Source organism: Microtus ochrogaster, chromosome 10 (assembly GCF_000317375.1).
Source record: "Microtus ochrogaster isolate Prairie Vole_2 chromosome 10, MicOch1.0, whole genome shotgun sequence".
Classification (NCBI taxonomy): domain Eukaryota; kingdom Metazoa; phylum Chordata; class Mammalia; order Rodentia; family Cricetidae; genus Microtus; species Microtus ochrogaster.
In genome coordinates this window covers 55805127-55811391 of record NC_022016.1, presented here as the reverse complement: position 1 = coordinate 55811391, position 6265 = coordinate 55805127, and the positions used below count along the sequence as shown (strand labels likewise).

Here is a 6265-nt window from a genome sequence, read left to right as displayed (position 1 = left end):
TACTCTCTGACCAGCCCCTGCCTTCCTGGTTCTCGGGGTACTCTCTGGTTTGGGGTCAGGAACGAGACTCTGTAGGTATTAAGCCACTTAAGCTCATGAGTGAGGGCTGGAGGAGCAGAAACTTCTGGCAGGCTTTTCTGCCAATCACAGTTGGGAAGGGGTGGGCCTAGGCTTTCAGAGAGGGCGGAAAGGTTGGCTTTGACAGCCTGAGGGCCCAGGTTTGGGCCTTGGGAGAGCAGCAAAGCCCAGAGATAAAGCTGCCATTTGTCACCTGACAGGCGAGAGTGGGGTGTCCGATGGTATTACCACAGGGCTGCTACGAAGGCACAGGTTAACGCACTCAAGGTTTCAGGATGGTGCCTGGCTCTGTGACATGCAGTTACGACCCACGCTAACCTGCCTGTGGTAGGCCCTGAGGTTCAGGGAGCCTTACACTAGTGTTCCAGTGTTTGGGAGGCAGGAGCTTCCTGCAGCAATTCTGACTTCTCCCCACACCAGGGCTGCTCTGCTGACATGGATCCGTCTGTCTTTCAAGACAGACAGGTCCCCAACTGGGAACCCCAATGTGTGATCATAGCTCCTCTGTGAAGAACTTCCTTCCCCCTTCCATGCAGGCAGTCTGTGGTCAGGTTAGGCAAGGCTCAGGGCCAGCAAACAGTATGGACCCCAAGCAGAAGGACTGAGTGGCCATGTGGGCGGGGGAAGAGTCCAGGGGAGATTTCCAACAGACTGGACCACGCTATCCCCAGCCCTACCTGGATGCTCACCCTCCCCCCAGGTTCTCAGGGCTACCCCATGTTTATGAGTGGTTCCACTTCTTCAGGCAAGGAGTGAGCATTTAGCCATGGGAATGCAAGGGGGTACATGAGGGCTCAGAAATGGTGGTAGCACAGATATATATGTTTATGTAAGAACAGGAGGGTGATGGGGAGTCTCCCTACTGCAACCAGGTGTCCCTCATCAGAACCCCAGTACCTGGTTGACTAGACTGTCCTCTAAAGCAGTGGTTCTCCTAATGCCACGACCCTTTAATACAGTTCCTCATGTCTTGGTGACCCCCAACTATAAAGTTATTTTCACTGCTACTTCATAACTGAAGTTTTGCTACTGTTATGAATCATAATGTAACCTCTGAGGAAGCATTGTTCAATCCCCCCCAAAGGGGTCACAACCCACAGGTTGAGAACTACTGCAGTCTCAGGAGACTAAGGCTTTTCCTCAAAGCTCAAAATGGAGCATCCTTGTTGGCCATATGGGTGAGGCAGGAACCAACAGTTTGAGGGCTCCTCGGGCCTCAGAGTCAAGTCCCTCAGCCTGTCCCTCATGCCTGCTCGACTAATGACACTGTTCAGTCACCTATCCAGACCAGGCCAGAGTCTTGGGGTCCATAAAGCTCTCTGACAACCACAGCCACAACAACTCCCACAACAGCTGGCTTCCTTGGTGCCAGGCAGAGAAGAGGATGGTACTGGACGGGATGCAGCTACTCCAACCAAGCTTCCTCTTTCCCTTAAACTCCAAGGCAAAAGCCTGTTGAAACCTGATGAACAGAGAGCCCAACAGGTAAAGCCTCAGGAAACACATCTCAGACACAGCCTACTCTTCGCCCCAACCCTGCAGTTTCCCCGATGGGTAAGAAGAGGTCAGGCTACAAAACATTCATCAGATGCCCACTACAGGAGTAGAGAGTGGGTCCCCTGTCCCCGAGGGCATCAAGCCTGTCCAGAGACCCCCAAACAAGTGTCAGCGTGTTGCTACAGAAACAAGAGGGGCTCTGGTCATTTTCAGCAGTCTCAGTGGACCCGTCCGTCCGTCCGTCCATCCATCCATCCATCCATCCATCCATCCATCCATCCATATGTTTAGCCCATGCACCAAGGCCACAAGACTGGCCCAGTGGAGAGAAAGAAGCCACTGAAGCCCATGAAACCACAGGGTCAAAGCTCCGGGAAACTGGTACTCTAATGTGGCTTCCCAGGGTCATTCACTGGAAGGTTCTGGAACTCTAAGTTTGTAAAGAAGAAGTGTCCTAGAAGTGAAAGATGTTTGACCATGGGTTACAAGAAAAGAACTCAGTGGAGGGGGGTCCTAGGGAGGCAGAGGCTCTCCAGTCAGGGTGTGGCAGGAGTCCGGTAAGGCTGGGCTTCTCCACAAAGCTGCGGGATCAGAAGAAGCCACACAGCCACACAGTGTGCTGATTTCCGGACCCAGGGGTGTCCCACTTCCACCCCACCCCCCACCTCCCCAGGGATAAGTTCCCTGACTTCTCCATGCCTACACTTTCTAGACGGCAAAAGAAGTTAATAACAATGACGACTGTATATTTTCATATGCACAAAGCCTTGGAGAGCATGCAGACACAAAGCAAGCACTCTGTGTCGATCCAAGATGGGGTCCCAGTCAGAGCGTATAAGGTTCTGAGTGAGAAAGCTGCTCAGACGTTATAGTTTTGGGTTTGGGAGAGGCTAAGATTCTGAGATTCCACAATTAAATCATCTCATTATTTCCTGACAACAACCCCCGAGACTCCCAGGGGAAGATGACAGACCTCAGTGTAACTTCATCTCCTAGGCACTGCCGGGACACCGGGGGCTGCCACCACACCTGCCCCACAGCTGTTCCTCACCTCAGCTGAGGCCCCAGCCACACCTCACTGGAAGCTTCTTGCGTAGAACTTAAACACGTTCCCCGGCAGACAGCGAGAAACACAAATAAATACACGGATGAGAAAGTTTCAGATGCCCGGAGCCACGAAAAAAGAAAATAAGAAGGGGTTCATGTGACAGGGCGGAAGCTAGTCACAGCAAACGGACAGTAAAGGCCCCCTCGAGGAGGTGATGTTCAGTGGTGCCAGGCCAGGGAAGGTGCAAGAAGCAGCTGGCATGGCCAGAGGTGCTAAGATAAGGGGGTGAGCAGGACAGCACAAGGCAAGAACGGGGAAGCAGAGGTTGAAAAGCGGGCAAAGCTGGGGCCAAGAAAGCCCCTGTAGGCCCATGGAGGAGTTTTGGTTCCTTGTTTATTTTTCTTCTAAATGTTCAGGAAACAGTATAACTCCCATCAGGGGGATAAAGAGACAGAATGACCGACCAGTCAGGGTCCCAGGACACTTGGTGTTCTGAAAACCCCCACTGTGGTTTACAAGGCAAGGCAGGGCCTAGAAAAGTTAAATGACAACCCATGCAGAGACCCCCAGCACATGCCTGGCCAGGACCGGGAGACTTCTAAGACAGTGTTATTATCTCTACTCCTATCAGCGAGACCAAGCAGAACATCCCAGTCTACAGGGGCTCAGACTGAAGCTCACGAAAAGAGCATGCTCAGTGTCCTGAGACCCAAACGGGACTTCTTAGCAACCTGACCCATTGCGAAAAGGGTCGCTGAAACTTTTATTCTTGGGGGACACAATCCCTGGGGACTCACCTGAAGCCTTGGCTTTTCTCCCTTGCTGGCTTTAGAGTATTACAGGGCATCTCATATCTGTCCAACCTGGGCTGGGGAAGGAGGATGGATGGATGGATGATGGATGGATGGATGGATGGATGGATGGATGGATGGATGATGGATGGATGGATGGATGGATGGATGGATGGATGGATGGACAGACAGACAAACTGACAGGGAGACTACTGGAATGACTACCCAGCCAAGGAGTGAACAGCAGAAGGATGAACGAATGGCCTAACATCAAATGAACGAATACACGAACGGAAAGGCTAATGGGCACCAACTGGAGAGGGATGCAAGGACATGTTCGCCCAGGGACGGGTCGGAGCTAGGCTAGCTGCAGACCCAGGCTACAGTGCACTCACGCACTGGCTTCCCACCTCCGACCGCTGGCCTCCATTCCCCAGGATCAACCCTGAGACCAACCCTATGTCTGCATCTGGTGTGGCCATTATTCTGCAGCCCCTGCATCAGCTTGCACCACTCCACGGGGCCCAGTGGTTTCACCATCCCTCTGAGCAGTTCACAGAAGAAAGGAAACGGGAGACCAAGGCTTCAGTCCCAGCAGAGGCTTCCTCTCTCTGAGTCCAGATGACCTCCAAGGGCCTTTCCATCCCTGACATTCTTAGGGGTGGGGGTGAGCCTCCGGATTTTTACACAGCCACTGGGGTCAGCAGAAGAATTTCGGACTAAAAACTAGAAACTGGGAAAGGTCCTGCCCACAGCACCACCCACTTAGGAAAGGCCCACACAGGGAGTCTGCAGGCCTGAGTTAAAGTCCTCCTCTGGCACTGCCCGGCCTCTCCGTGCCTCAGTTTCTTAGATTTTAGAATGGGGATCAACTGTCCCGGCCTGAGCATCTGATCTCAAGCCTGACACAGCAACAACCACATGGGCCATCGTACAAACTGTCAAATTCAATTTCCTGAAAGATTATGATGATAGGGTCTGGGGAAAATGAAGGGGGTCACACTGTCCTATTCCTGTTCAGTTCTGCCTAAAACAAAACATCCCGGTGTCAGAGCTCCAAAACAGAGAAGAGTAGCGGAAACCCAGCAGTGAATCCCAGCCGCAGCGCTCTTCTTACTGAGCAGTGTACTGTGACTCTCGGCCTCAGTTTCTCCATCTAAAACCTCATTGGTTCAGAACCCTGTGACCCAGGCAAGCCTCACTCGGCAGCCTGACATTCCCAGACCTTGTACCCCTGACTCTGTCCTTAGGGAGAGAGTTCACACAGCCTAGTGGAGCCAAGACACAGATCTAAAGGGAGACTTGAGTGTTTTCCCTCCAGGAAATGGGGGGAGGCAGTTAGATAAGCACAAAGGCTCTGGGCATAGCACAGTATCCTCCTAGGACAGATTCTCCCAAAAGGGGAAAAGACCCGGCTCAGATTATATAGGCCTGGTCCCAGATCACTCTGCTGCCGGCAGAGCCAGCGGGTTCTGACCTGTCCAGTCAGACACTTCAGAAATGCTACTGATGTCCAAACAGCAGACTTCAAAGTGGCAGGCGGGGTGACAGAAGGGGGCTAAGGACACAGCAGAGGACAGGCCCAAGTTACAGAGGCCAGGCAACCAGCTACTCCTGTGTGTATTGGGACCCGTAGGAGCTGCAGGCCTGTACCTGGCCAAAAACCCACCACCACGGACATTCATCCTCAGAAGTCACCTATGGAGGCCAAGAAGGCCACCCATACCTGGAGAGGGTTCTTCAACTGCACCAACCAGACTTGCCCCAAGAGGGGGCTACCAAAACTTCCTGTCCACCAAGGGGCTCTGGCCACCCATGAAGGGGTAAGCTTCCCTCCACCCCAAACACACATAACTCCTAAAGGATCCACACTGCTGGAGGGCAGAGTGGTGAGAGAGAAGGGTCATGTCGTCATGACAAGGATCTTAGCTCCAAACCCCGGGCCCTGTCTAAGCCCTAGTGCCAGCCACCTCCCCCAAATCTAGGGTTGTAGTATAGTTCCTTACAATGCCACTTTGATAGAGAGCCTAGTCCAGACGACTCCTCCCCAAAACTCTCACCTCAACCCTACACACACACACACACACACACACACACCTCCCCACCCCCACCCACGCAGCTCTGGGGAAATCGGCAGTTAACTTTCCCCAAAAACCCTGCAAAGGCGGCTAGCTGGAGAAAGAAACAGAAATAGGCCTCCATAGCCTTTCATGGCATCTTACAGACCCCGGGGGAAGAAAAAAAAATCTTTAAAAAAAAGCAAGAAAAAAAAAAGAAAAGAAAACTTTCAGAGTTAACTTTAAATTCCCAGCCCCCTCCCCCAAAATCACCCGGCAGCTTCTCTCCCCCTTATTTTTCCCTTTAAAGTGTAATTGTATTGTGTCTCACCTCCCCGAAAGGCTCCCGGCTCTCTCCAAAGAAAAGGAAAAAAGCCAACCCTTCGGGTGCCCCCTCTGCTTCCAGCCGCCTCTCCCACATTCTCAGACAGTTTTATTAAAATCTTCAGACAAAAGAAAAACAAAAATGGCAGCCTGGCTTATTTTTAAAACAGGACAGGGACGCCATATTCTGCAGATCTGCAAAAAAACGGAGAAATCCGGCACTGGCCGCTCCACCGGGCCGGCTGCAAAGTGCGCGAACCGCGCCGTTTGCAATCCGTTTATTTGCATTAAGCCCCATGAATCATTGTTTACCGGAGAATTGCAGCAGGTTTGAATAGCCCGGCTTAGGAAAACACACACGCACACACTCGGAGACTAGCCCCAGACACGCCGCGGGAGACGCTGCCTACCCCGCGCGCGCAGCCGCCACCGCGGCAACCCCGGGCCCGGCCCGAGGCACCGGCGACCCC

General features: G+C 52.8%; 1 protein-coding gene across 1 annotated transcript in view; it reads right to left on the bottom strand.

Annotated features, from left to right (window-relative positions):
* Positions 1-5977, bottom strand: part of Znf362 (zinc finger protein 362) — a 31490-nt gene extending 25513 nt beyond the window's left edge. Inside the window, exon 1 of the mRNA XM_026781997.1 lies at positions 5803-5977. The gene's annotated coding sequence lies outside the window, so the exon portion shown is untranslated. The remainder of the gene's footprint in view (positions 1-5802) is intronic.
* Positions 5978-6265: the final 288 nt, after the last annotated feature.